The following is a 15051-nucleotide window of genomic DNA, read 5'->3' on the forward strand; positions in this document are numbered from 1 at the left end:
CATTAGAAATATTAATATCAAATATAAATTACAAAAAAAAAATTAACAAAAAATACAACCGACTTCTATGTCACTACAAAGAAAAAAATAATTGAAATAAATGTTGGTTTAGTACATATTTGTGAAGTCGGCGCTCAATATATTTAGTTGGATAACGATGTAAACAGCGTGTCTAATATGAGCGCCGACTTCAGAAATATGAACTAAACCAACATTTATTTTAATTATTTTTACCCGACTGCCAAGGAAGGGTTATGTTTTTCGCGCGTATCTTGTATGTTTGTCTTTCTTTATTTGATCCGATCTTACAAACGGCTGGATAAATTTCAACAGTTAAGGTGTCATTAAATTGGTCTCAATGACCCGAGTGTCCTTATATAGGTGTTAGAAAAAAAAATCAAAAGGGCGAATTTTGGGCGCGAAATAGTGACACATTTAAAAAAAAAAGTTAACGGAACCTATCGAGTGGGGTATCAAATGAAAGTAAATTAAACGTATATTATAAAAACATATTTGTATATATATAAAACACAAAGATGACTGACTGACAGACTAATTAAATGACTTTTTCAGTTTTTAGAAATCAAACTACAGCCAAAACCGCTCAATTTAGAGTTGCACAAAGGTTTGCACAAAGGTTCACTATATAGCGTAAATAAGTACTAAGAAAGGCCTTTTAGAAATTCTACCCCTAAGAGGGTAAAATATGGGAAAACGGTTTTTTTGAAATCCTTTAATTTTGAAGCAACTGCTACAAAATTTTGTATTTGGAACAAGGACACGCCTGTTTATCCCCATCCGAAAAATTAACCCCGTAGAAGGTAAAATAAGGGTTAAAAGTTCATTTAAACAATCGTCAATTTTGAAGCAAACACTATGAAATTTTGTATTTAGCTTGTTGGATAAAATAATGAAATTCTACTAAATACGAGGTAAAATAATGACTGGAACTTTGAATTACTGAAGTTATATATTTTATGGAGCGTAAATGGTTAATTGTTTTTGCGAAATAGTAACACGTTTTAAAAAAAAGTTAACTAAACCTATCGAGTAGGATATCAAAATAAAGGAACTTAAAAGAGATTACACATACGTTATATAATATACAAATATGTATAACTCATCGAGATGACTGTCTGACTAAATGAGTAGTGTTGCTGTGATAAAGATCAACGCAAAGGGAAACCGCTGAACTTAAGAGTGCTGGAATTTTAATCAAAGGTTCTTTATATAGCGTAAATGAGCGCTACGAGGACAAAATAGGTTAATATTGTTAGAACATATTTTGTTTTTGAAGCAGATACCTACTATGAAACTTTGTATTTGGCTTTCTGGATTAAAATAATAAAACGCCTATTTCTCCGTTTTTGGAAATTCTACTTAAGCTTTTACAGTGCAGTCGGGTTTTTTTGATTTTTTAATTAATTATTTACTTTGTAGTGACATAGAAGTCGGTTGTATTTTTTGTTAAAAATTTTTTTTCACCCTTTTTAGTGATGACATACTAACATTTATATTAATACAATATAAAATTGCGGAAACGTGATCATGAATGAAGGTAAGGTCTGAATTTACATTGATTGGAACCGCCCGCTCGCAGGGCGCTGCCGCGCCCTGCTCGCTTAGTTTTATATTATCTTATATGTTCCAACCTAACCTAACTAAATAGTCAATGATGAACTGACTTTGCAATTCCATTCGAACCTACACCAAATATCTTCAAACACAACTCAATTTTCCCATCGGTTGAAGAGTTACATATTTTGTCTCCGAGCAACATTATCAGACCCTTAAATAGTCAATGATGAACTGGCTTTGCAATTTCATTAGAACCTACACCAAATATCTTCAAACACAACTCAATTATTCCCATCGGTTGAGGAGTTACATATTTTGACTCCGAGCCACATTATCAGACCCTTAAATAGTCAATGATGAACTGGCTTCGCAATTTCATTAGAACCTACACCAAATATCTTCAAACACAACTCAATTATTCCCATCGGTTGAGGAGTTACATATTTTGTCTCCGAGCCACATTATCAGACCCTTAAATAGTCAATGATGAACTGGCTTTGCAATTTCATTAGAACCTACACCAAATATCTTTAAACACAACTCAATTATTCCCATCGGTTGAGGAGTTACATATTTTGACTCCGAGCCACATTATCAGATCCTTAAATTGTCAATGATGAACTGGCTTTGCAATTTCATTAGAACCTACACCAAATATCTTCAAACCCAACTCAATTATTCCCATCGGTTGAGGAGTTACATATTTTGTCTCCGAGCCACATTATCAGACCCTTAAATAGTCAATGATGAACTGGCTTTGCAATTTCATTAGAACCTACACCAAATATCTTCAAACCCAACTCAATTATTCCCATCGGTTGAGGAGTTACATATTTTGTCTCCGAGCCACATTATCAGACCCTTAAATACGAGTAGTCAATGATGAACTGGCTTTGTAATTTCATTAGAACCTACACCAAATATCTTTAAACACAACTCAATTATTCCCATCGGTTGAGGAGTTACATATTTTGTCTCCAGAACCCACTCTGATCCTCATTACATTTAAATGGGACCAACTTGTAGCAATTGTCCACACACGAAATTAAAGGCATTAAAATAGGTTCATAAACGTCGAAGTTATGGCTGTTATATTAACATGGTTGGAGGAGTTCCCCTTATTTTCTCCAGAACCCATCGATGGATTCTAACCATATTTACATGGGACCAATTTCCAGCTCGTCCCTACACAATAAAAAAAGAATTATTAAAATCGGTTCACTAACGGCGGAGTAATTCGTGTACATACATAAAAAAAAAAATACCGGCCGAATTGATAACCACCTCCTTTTTGAAGTCGGTTAATAAAAAGTACAAAAAGAGTAAGTCACGGAGTGATTATATGGAATTCGCTAGGTATAGGGTTAAAGTAAAGGAGGAGGTCAAGCAGGCTCATGACTCTTATAGAGACCGGGTGCAAAACCATCTCGCATCGGACCCGAAAGCGTTCTGGAATTTTATAAGAGCTGAAAAAGGAAATTGTAGACAAAATAATTTGTTGGTTAACGGGCGTACTCTTGCTGATCAGGAAAGCGCGGAAACTTTTGCTGAGTTTTTTTATTCCATTTATAACACAGAGTCGGCTCGACTAGATGTATCAGCGTGTATGGCATCGCCGGTGGCTGTTGGGAGTGGCGGATTATGCGTTGATCTAAATTTAAGCCTGGCGGACGTCGGTCGCGCGCTGGTGCGGTTGCCGCTTAAGGGGTCCGTGGGGCCCGACTGCATACCACCGTTTGTCTTTAAAGATTGCCGCGCCACGTTGGAGGAGCCACAGCTGCACATCTATAATGTTTTCCTCGCGACTGCAACGTATCCTGATCGGTGGAAACTCACTAGAGTAGTTCCGGTACCGAAGGGACGGGGAGGCACGGATGTGAAGGATTTTAGGCCAGTTGCGCTTCTAAGTACACCAGCAAAGGTATTTGAGTCAGCCATTCATCACTCATTATACGCCCAAGTAAAGCCCTGTTTATCGGATGTGCAGCATGGTTTCCGTCCGGGTCGAGGAACATCTGGGAATTTGTTACATCTCATGTCACGAGTGGTCCCAGCTGTTGACGCAGGGAGACAGGTAGATGTCGCCTATTTCGACTTCCGGAAGGCGTTCGACGTGGTCGATAATGATGTTCTGTTAGCAAAACGGGCTGGCGTAGGCTGCACGCCACATACCTTAAGCTTTTTCGCCAGCTACATGCGAGACAGATATCAGTACGTCGACTGTGGCGGATGTCTTTCGGAGCCGTATCCGACAAGGTCAGGCGTCAGTCAAGGCAGTAACTTAGGGCCCCTCCAATTTATCATTATGATCAATGACTTGCCAGAGGTGGTCCATGAGTCGACTTGTCTTTTATTTGCTGACGACCTGAAACTGATTCGCGAAATAGGTGACGTAACGGATTCAGCTGGACTTCAGAGTGATATAGACCGAGTGGTTGAATGGAGTCGCGAGAACAAGCTACATTTTAATGTGGCTAAGTGCTCAGTGTTATCCTTCAGCCGCTCGCGTGGCCCCTATCATCATTCCTACCACATCGAGGGGGAGCCGCTCCAGCGCGTCACGGAGGTAAGGGATCTCGGAGTTCGCTTCAGCGCTGACCTTAACTTTAGAGACCATATAACCGAAGTATGCAAAAGGGCGTACCGCAACCTGGGTTTCATATTACGGCAGTCAGGTACCTTCACCAACATTAGTGCCATACGCGCCTTGTGAGGGGTCACTTGGAGTGTAATTCGGTTATATGGTCACCGAGTGAGATGAAGTACATAAATACCATAGAACGCAACCAAAAAAAAGTTCTTGCGGCATCTGTTTTCAAAATTGTATGGGGTGTACCCGGGCTACCCGCTGCTGTACCCCACTTTATTCGTTCTCGGCATGGTCGGGTACACTAAATTGGAAGTGAGGCGAGCGATTTTCCTTGCCCAATACCTGTTTAAGGTATTGCGGGGTAAATTGGACAACCCAGCCGTCCTCCAGCAGTTGTCGCTGTATGCACCGGACAAGTACGTAGAATGGCGCTGTCGCCCGCAGCTGCTGGCGCTGCCGCACGCGTGCACCAACCTGTTGCGTCACGCCCCTTTGACGCGAGCGCTGCGCACGCTTAATAAAATTCATGAGCAAATTGATTTGTTTAGTTGCACGCTGAACGAGTTCGCAAAAGTCGCGTTATATGTTGTAGAAACATGTACGGATATTTAATTATTTTTTATATATTGTGTTTATTTCCAATTTAATTTATTATTAATTATTATTGACATTGTTATGTAACTTATAATAATTTTGAATTTAATATAATGTAATTAGATAATGAATATGTAATAATAAATTTTGATTGATAAGTAACGAACTAATTGATTTCATATAATTTTACCAATTAATCTGAAAATTACTATTACTCACAAAATGTATTAATGTAATGCAATTATTATTTCTTACTCTAACGCATTAGGTATAAACCTGTAATGTTAGCTGTAAATATGATTAAATAAATAAATAAATTAATAAATAAAATTTTCGGAGGCGTTCCAGCTTAGTCCTCAAGAGCGCATCTATGACCGACTTCAGATAGGAATATCTAATCCTATCTGTGGTTGATTACAGATGCGCTCATGTTTCGCTTACTTTTTTGTTTTGTTTAGTGGGCATGTAATGTATCTATAGTTTTGATATATCATTGATATCAATGTACGTTTGTAATGTATGTATCGGTAACACAAAGATAAGATCTTTTACTTACGAATACGTATAATAAAATTAAAATTAGAATAAAGATGGAGATAAGGTAAAAATAGAATAAAGATAAAGATAGAAGATATGATGTTGAGGATGAGGATTTGGTAGAACCCTTTGTGATTCTACTCCCACGGCACCACCGCCAAGCGCTGCTTTGTTCTGGTTTGAAAGGTGTGGTTAAGGAGACATACTTTTCCGAGACATTGCAGCTTAATCCTCAGGGGCAGTGGCGCAGTTAGCCTACCTCAGGTAAGATTCTAATCTTATTTATTTATTTATTCATTCTTAATATACCTAAAATATGGTATAAAGGCGGACTTAATGCTATGAGCATTCTCTACCAGTCAACCTTTAGGTCAAACAGAGATCAGCGAGGACGGTATTGATATAATTAAATATAAATAAATTTACTAAATAAAATATTCAACAAAATAAGATATATATTGTACGTATAGATGTATATAAACAGTAATTTAATAAACATATAAATGCAGAAATAGTGAAAAAAGAAAAAAAAAATAAAAGAAAAAAGTAAAAAATAAAAACAAATACAATTAATTGTAATAAATAGATAAAACTAAATTAATTTAATTCCCCAGATGTTGTCTCAGATAGTATTCTGTGACTTTTGATTTGAATGTCTCCCTGTTCAGAAGTTTTTTGAGATTAATGGGTAGGGCGTTCCAGATACGAGCAGCATGAATGGCAAAGGAATTAGAAAGGAAACCTGAATGGTGTAGAGGAAAAGATAGAGTAAGGGAATCTAAGGATCTTAGCTGACGCTCGTGGGAATCGCATAGAAATCGAAATTTTTGTTTTAAATAACTCGGAGAAACAGAATCAAAGAGAATAGAGTGAAGAGTATTCAGTGATCTAATCTGTCTACGATCACGAATGGGAAGCCATTTAAGCTGGCTACGATAGGATGTGATGTGATCATATTTGCGTAGACAGAAGATAAAACGTATGGTATAATTGATGAGCCTGTCAAGCTTATTCAACAGCTCACCACTAATCTCAGAGCAACACACATCAGCATAATCGATGATCGGAAATATCAGTGACTGCACAAGTATGACCTTCACTTGGACTGGAAGAAAGTTGCGGAGACGATTCAGATTACGCAGTCTCGCGAACACCGACCGGCTGACCTCGCTAATGTGCACTGACCAACTCAACGACGAGTCAATGTACAAACCTAGATCCTTTACGCTACATGTAAATGGTACAACAGAATCATCAAACACGACAGGTGAGACGGTGCTAGTATCTAATCTTATGTGGTTATCTTGTGTGGTGTATTACAGATGTCCATGAGCGGCTAGTTATCATCAGGTGAATTGCGTGTTCGTTTATTACTTGTATAATAAACAAGTAATTAATTAAAAAAATCAAAAACCCGACTGCACCAAAAAGGCTGAAGTAGAATTTCCTAAAGCAGTGAAATAGGCATTTCATTATATTTATCCAGAAAGCCAAATACAAAGTTTCATAGTAGGTGTCTGCTTCGAAACAAAAGATGTTCAAACAATATTATCCTATTTTATCCTCGTAGTGTTCATTTACGCTATATAAAGTGTAAAATTCCAGCACGCTTAAGTTCAGCGGTTTCCCTTTGCGTTGATCTCTGGCACAGCAACTCACTCATTTAGTCAGACAGTCATCTCGGTGTGTATATAGGGGTATATATGTACTAGCTGACCCGGCAAACGTTGTGTTGCCATATAATAAAAAAATGTTAAGGGTGAACAACCCTTATCACTTAGGGGTAAAAAAAAAATAGAAAGTGGCCGATTCTCAGACCTACTGAATATGTATATAAAATGTGGTGAAAATCGGTGAAGCCGTTTCGGAGGAGTACGGTAACTAATATGAGAATTTTATATATAAGATATATCATATATTGTATGTGTATTGTGTAATCTCCTCTTAACTTCCTTTCTTTTGACACCCTACTCGATAGGTTTGGTTAACTTTTTTTAAAACGTGTTACTATTTAGTGAAAAAATCCACCATTTACGATCTATAAAATATATAAATTCAGTAAATTAAAGTTTCGGTCATCATTTTACCTCGTTAGAGGTAGTATTTCATTATTTTTATCCAACAAGCCTGATACAAAATTTCATAGTGTTTGTTTCAAAATTGACGATTGTTCAAATGAACTTTTAACCGTTATTTTACCCTCTACGAGGTTGATTTTTCGGAAGGAGATAAATAAGTGCGTCCTTGTTCCTATCCAGAAAGCCAAATATAAAATTTTATAGTAGTTGCTTCAAAATTAAAGAATTTCAAAAAAACTGTTTTCCCCTATTTTACCCTCTTAAGGGTAGAATTTGGTACTTACTCTTGTCAAATATAACATTTCAGCTGTAAGGCATGTTTATTTTATGAACTACGAACAAAAAACTAAGCACTTGAAAATGGGGACAAAAAAACTTCTGTTCATACTTTGAGTCATGGAGCAAATACGGGTCCGTATTTTATTAATGTTAATTTGAATTACAAAAGTTGAAGATATTAAGAAATTGAGAAATGTAACACAAATGCACACTGCAGTACAAAATTATTTCAGAAATCGTTATCGAAAAACATCGAGAGACAATTTTACCGACATCGATTTTACCTACAAAGCGCCAAGGATTGATACGTACATAGTATGGATGTGGCACTAGTGAGCTCACTCACTCAGCATTTTTAAAATTTGTGGATTCAAAATTAAAAATAATTCATAACACATAAACAAAGTATAAAATGAAAAACAAAACAAAAAAGACACACACAGATGCACACACATACAAAATTAAAAAAAAAAATTAACTTAAATAGTCTTAAAATATAAACAAACAATATAAAAAAAAAAGAAAAACATAACAAATAAATACAAACATACACAAAATAAACACAAAAATAAATATGGCGCAGTTCTGACCATCTCAACAAAAAAAAATACATGAAAGTTGGGTTGCACCCCCATTTAGTTTGTGTTTATGTTAACTATATCAATAACTCTGCCGATAGCGATGGAACAATTCTGCGGTGTACCAAGTTATTTGTAATTAACGTCATTTATGTTACTAATGCCACAATTTTGAGTCAAATCAAAATCAAATTAAATCATTTTATTTTATTCAAAATAGGTTCTTTACAGAGCACTTTTTGAATGTCAATACAACTACCACCACTTCACAACGTGTTTCGTTATGGAGAAGAAGCGGCGAAAGAAACTCCATAAAATGAGTCAACATTGACAAATACGAAATTTGACAAAACAATAACTTTGACCGATCGAAATCGACCGGTTAACGTTAAGTGTTAGTTATGACATCATGTTAACCATAATTAAAATGGTGCAACCTACCCTAAGACACAAAAAATAATGAAAACGTACAAGATAATGGTATATAAAATAAATAAATATAAATAAAAAGAATATGTATATATAAAATAGGTAAAAGGTATACATATATATATTGTGTAGGGGCTTGTCTTCGTAAATTACATAATTACTCATAATTATGTAATTTACGATTACATTCCCCTATACAAACAGTTTTGCTGCAACCGGGACAGTACGTGTGCACCTTCCTTTTACAGAGGGTGCACAACCGGCGCTGGTAATGAGTCTCCCCTTTCGGGTAATTCTCGATTCGGTGAGTCAGGTCAATTTTTCTGTTCTGTCCGGTTACAGCCGGAAAAAAAGATGAAAATTTAGGACGTGAATATTTAGTCATGAGAGATCTTACAAGAGTCATACGAAAGATTCTATGAGTTAGAGGAGAAGTATTGAGATGATTGGAAGAACTGCGGTGAATGATATAAGAATTTAGAACAGATATGTTTAAGAGACGGCGGAAAAGTTTTTTGTACCATACTCTTGTACGTTTTCATTCCATTGGGTACATGGCCAGCAACTGGTCTTTTTTGTCCACCCCACCCATCATGATGTTGTAATCCAATATCAAGATGGGTTTGATGGACTCGCGCTCTTGAGCGACAGCGTTGCCATGATACGTAGAGATCATAGAAACTTTATTCTTGTCTCGCCATACTATGACATCGATGTCACCTGAGGTAAGACCAGTAATCTGGCCAGGACCCATATCCGCCTTAGTTAGGTTGTGTAGGGCCTGTGGTACAAACTGACGATTTGTCCGCAGGGTTCCTACACAGTCAAATCCCAGCGACTTGAGTCGGCGAGCTAGGCAAGGGGAATTATAAAAATTGTCCATCCACACCGTGTGCCCTTTGTATTCAAGGCCATGTAAAAGTCTTAACACCAGAGCAGGCGTGAATGCTTTTGATGGCTCTTCCAACTGCTGCGGTGGAGATTTCTCATGGGCATGAACCTCAAACCGCCATAAATAACCGGTTTGAGATTCACAAATCTCATAAGTTTTAATCCCCACTTTTGCAGCTTTATTGGGAATTAATTGGTTAATATCTAACCAACCTTTCCACAGCAGAAGAGATTCATCTAGGGCAATATTTTGACCCAGATTATACAATGATTGGAATTTTTCATTGAGATGGGACAGAACTGGCTTAATTTTAAAGATTTTCGCATCGGAGCGCTCCAGTACTGACGCACACATGCCCAGATTATCATTAAAGTGAATAAATGTAGATAATAATCTAAAACGATTATAGGACATGTGCGGGACAATATTCGGAGTCTGGAACATGTCATTGCTGGTAGCCCAGTATTCACTTAACTGTGACTTACTGAGGACTCCCATCCCAATGAGAATGGCAAAAAACAGATAAAGTTCTTCGACTGATGTATCCTGCCATCTGGTAATTCTACTATTGGGATGGAGGTCACCGGTAAGAAACATTTGTTGAGCCACCTGCTGAGCATATTTGTTCGTCTCCGATGCGATGTACTCCATAAATTGTTGATCCCATATGTCAATAAAAATGTCACATGGGTCAACACGTGGAGCTGTCGGACCTACATTTCTGTTTGAAAAAGTTTCCCTTCTAGATACAGGTGGTATCGGGGGATTCGGAAACTTTCTCCAATCAAAATCATACAAACCCCAAGGCTGGTCCGTAGCACTTGGAGTGACACTCACATCGTTGCCTTGCGGAGCGTTATGAGCCTCGTCACCGACATCCTCGTCCAACGGAGTCTCCAGAAAGCCTGATACCGATCTGGGTATATGAACTGGAGACTCCAGAAACTCCGGAACCTCATCGTCACTCTCGTCTGAGCTTTCTTCGCTTCCTGTAATCAATAATAAAAAGGTTAACAATCTAGCCACCAGAAAACCAACAATTCTCTTGATGATGAAATTGATGATGCGCCCTATTTGTTCGTCATTTAAAGTCTGACGAGAGTGACGTGGCGGACGAGGAGGCTGCATCGATGACTCGGCTGTTGAACCCGACCTGATTATTGTGTATTTTTTAGTATCAGGAAATAGCAGTGATAGCTTAGTGGTTGAAACTTGGCCTCTCGATCGAGGGGTCCGTTCGAATCCCAAGTGACGTGAAGAAAACACATCGTGAGGGAACCTAATATATCTTTTAAAATAAGTTCTTAATGTGAAGTCTACCAATACCCATAGCCCGGTGGATAGTAATGGGTTGACGACAGGGTATCATCTATGTTTCTAGAGAAAAGAACAAAAAAATAAGTGTGTAAGCAACTTACATGGAGGGTGATAAGCTAGTGGCTCTGGTGGAGGCAGGATCCCCTCTGGAGTCGGTATCGGATCTGGTCGGGGTCTATATAAGGATTTAAAAATAATTATTATTATTATCGCCACACTAAAACATTTAATAATTACAACAAATATACAATTACTTACGGTGGCCATAAGCGCGCGAGTCTTATATGAAGCGGAGTCTCAAGGGCCTCACCGATCGGCATGTCCTCGATAGGTACAATGTCAAGTCTAAAATTGAAACGATTATATTAATATACAAACGATGGTCCTAGGTTGATAAAAAGAGAATAAATAAAAAGAACAAAAAAAATTAAAAAAAAGTTAAAGCTAACTCGTCAAAACTGGAGGGCCCAGGTCGTGAAGCACCGCGTCCACCCAGTGCGCCACCACCACCACGTGCACGACCGCGACGTGTGCGACCGCCTCGTGAGCGACCACCACCGCGGCCGCGGTCGCGTATTGCCGCCACAGCAATTGTAGCGATGCCACCATCAACGCTATCACCAGCAGTGTCAGTACGACCAGCACCAGCAGTACCACCAGTACCACCACCAACAGCGCCATCAGTACCACCCCCACCACCACCACCTCTGCCCCCGCGAACTCGGACACCTCTAACTCGAAGCGGGCCACCACGAGTTCGCGGACGTGCAGTATTCCTTAACAATTAAAATAACACCAAATAAAGAAACAATAAAAATAAGTATTATTCGTAAGCACAAAAAGACACCATAATATTTAAACTAACATTCAACTTGCATATGCCACATCCATATTTTTATACATTCAGATTTAAGGAACAAAACGGCCGTTGACCTCGATTCGAACACGCAGCGGCCAAGGACAAGGTCATTGAGTAACGTATTTGTAAAATTATTATTTACATAAAATCTGATCGAATATTTACCATTTAAATGCTACCTACGTTATATTGAATATATTTCTAAACTATTTCAATCACGACAGTTGGTTAACTTCGTATTATTATTATTTAAAATTGCGAACACTGCATAGTAACAAACGACTTCGATACCGATGTTCGAAAAAAGACATGATTCTGCTAAAATCTTTATATAAAACACAAACTAAGATTTAAAAACTGTTTATTACTTACCCATCCATCCTTTTTTCGTCAATTAACTGCACTACACACTTTAAAACACAATTGTTTAGTCAAATTAAAAATTCCGGCGCACACGACCGCACGTGACGCTTGCAACGCGGAATGAAAGCACTTTCGTTGGGTTGTTTCGTTATGTAACTCATTTTGAAGGGCATTATAACTCGCTCTGTCATTTTGTATAAACGTTTTAAATTTTAAAACGGGAACAATATATGGATAAGTGGGTTTATTTTACGTTTATAATAAGGCGTGCGCTTGTGGACATATATGTCCTCTGGACACACAGGGATAGTTTGCTCGTGGACTATATAGTCCAATGGACATTTAGGCGGATAAGTAATATAATTACTATAACATATTATAACTAATTACTCATAACTAATAATATAATGTACTTGTAACATTTACTTAGTAATTCTTATTTTTAGATTTTCAATATTTAACATTTCCCGGTTTATAACATGAAGATATGCATTTGGGATTAAAGTGTTAATGAGTACCTAAGTGAGGAAATGTTTGCTTGTGATTGTTTAGATTTGACTGGCTTTTACATATTTTTTTTTGGATTTCATAGTATTACTTCTGAGCATATTATCAAATAAGTTTTTTGAACAAATATATTTTACTAGCTGACCCGGCAAACTTTGTACTGCCTCAAAATCTATTTATTAAATATATTTCATATAAAATATAGCCTATGTTACTCGTGGATAATGTAGCTTTCGAATAGTGAAAGAATTTTACAACCAAACAAAGTTTTCCTCTTTATATTATTAGTTAGGTTTGCACAATTAAGAATATTAATTGCATTTTTATATTACAGCTCCCAACTTCAGCATGCGAAGCACCAGTCCCATTAGATTCCTCCACACCTTCCAGCAAATAATTATAATATTTTAAATTATTATTAGCATTATTGATATTGATACCATTACTTGGTATTATATGTAGGTTATAAGTTAAGTAATAATACTATATAACTAATATAGTGTATATTCCTATTTTTAGTGGAATTGTTAGTACCGGATTTGACACCTCCCAGACATACATCTTCCATGGACAACCAACCTGTAAGGCAGCATACTCCCAACCCTAGGCCCACAATAGCGTCGCCAGAAAGTCGAGGTTCTAGAGAGTCTAGAAGACGCCATCGGGTCGGCCGCAGTTCTGCCACTCAGCAGCGGCGCCCGACTCAGTACCTCAACACCCCTCGACGCCGCCGCGTATATGGGCGACCATCTACCTTCGAAGACGCGTCAGTGCAATTTGCCCATATGGATGAGCGCTGGCGCGTTTTAACACAACAGTTAGCCTCCGAGCACATGAGATTGCGGGAGAGGGAGCTGGAGGAACGACAGGCGGAGCGCGAACAACGCAGGGCCGAAATGATGCAGTGGCAAACGATTGCCGCTGACCTCATTCAAAACAGGGAAATAGCGCGACAGGCAGAGCTGGACCTTCGGCGAACTGAAGTGGCTCGATGGCAGACCCTTGTTGAGAAATTATTTGAGATTATAGACAAACACATAAATAAATAACTTTATATCACGGCGTGCGTAAATTGACGTTTTACGCACGCTTCGCGTGCGCAAAACCCCCATTTCCGACCCCGTAATATAAAATTTTATACAACACGCGGACGAAAAATGTTTTTCTGACTCGTGTGATTGCAGTCCTCGCCTGCGGCTCGGCCTGCAAACTCACACTTGTCAGAAAAAATTGTTTCGTCCTCGTATTGTAATGTACTATTTATAAACCCGCATTTTAGCCACGCTTTTCCGTATCCAAAGTAGCCGATTTTTACACTGTACGAATATCAATACACTACCCTCACAGTTGTAAAAAATAAACATCGTTATGAACGTTTCGTACTTTTAAATGTCATTTGAAAACTAAAAATGAGTCAGGATTGTTTTGTTTAAAGCAATAATTATGTTAATATTTTATTTTGGATGTATTTATAAATGTTCTTGCCATGTGTATATCCTAAGCAATAGCATCACTGTAAGACTAACTGTTGGGCTGTATCGAGTTTCATTGTTTGTTTTGACTGCGTATTTTCGCTAGACACCAAAGTAGGACATATTTAAATTAAGAATCATTATCAAAATTAGTCATTATTGAAAATACTACTCCCGTAGAAACTTGATAAACTATTTGTTGTCGTACGGCGTTCGGATTATAGAAAATGTGGATAATTGCGTTTGTGAAGAATAGCTATTTGATCCGAGTGAGGAAGGAGGTTTAACTGAGGTCCGGATAATCGATTTTCTACTATATCACTTATTTTATGTTATGTTATGTTATGTTAGTACATTATGTGATTGCTTATATGTTTATTTAATACGTTTAGGTGAAGTTCTCATCATAAACCATCGGTGTAGACGCCACTTATTAAGACTTGGTCACATTAAATTTCAATGGTTTTGGTTGTATCACTTTTCGTTGTTTTTTTAATTCATAAGTTTAATTTCAATCATTTATAAGTTCAAAATAATTATCATATTACTTGGTAAGTATAAGCGGGTTTATGTTACGTCACGTTTGGCAATCCGAATAATTGCGAATAAGTAAAACTGAGGTCCGTATCCGGCTTTCTACTTTATCATTAGTATTAGTACATTATGTGATTGCTTACAATACTTTTTTAATACGTTAAGGTGGAGATCTCACTATAAGCCATTGGTCTTATCATTTAAATATTTGTATGTATGTAGCCTAAATGTTTTAAGGGATTTTGACGAATGGGTGGTGTTAGATTTGTCTTTATCACAAGAACAGAATAATAGAAGGCAAACCCAAGAGTTTTTAAGCCAAAAAGTTACTAGGTATATATGAGTACTAATAACTACTAAATAATGAGTAATAGTAATGAGTACTAAATCAAGACTTCACATCAAGTTTCAATGGTTTAGTTAGTTACGTTTTTCGTTGTATTT

The sequence above is a fragment of the Epargyreus clarus genome, unplaced genomic scaffold, assembly GCF_041222505.1.
Source record: "Epargyreus clarus isolate Ecla_fem2 unplaced genomic scaffold, WU_Ecla_fem_2.2 ptg000013l, whole genome shotgun sequence".
In the NCBI taxonomy this organism is placed as follows: domain Eukaryota; kingdom Metazoa; phylum Arthropoda; class Insecta; order Lepidoptera; family Hesperiidae; genus Epargyreus; species Epargyreus clarus.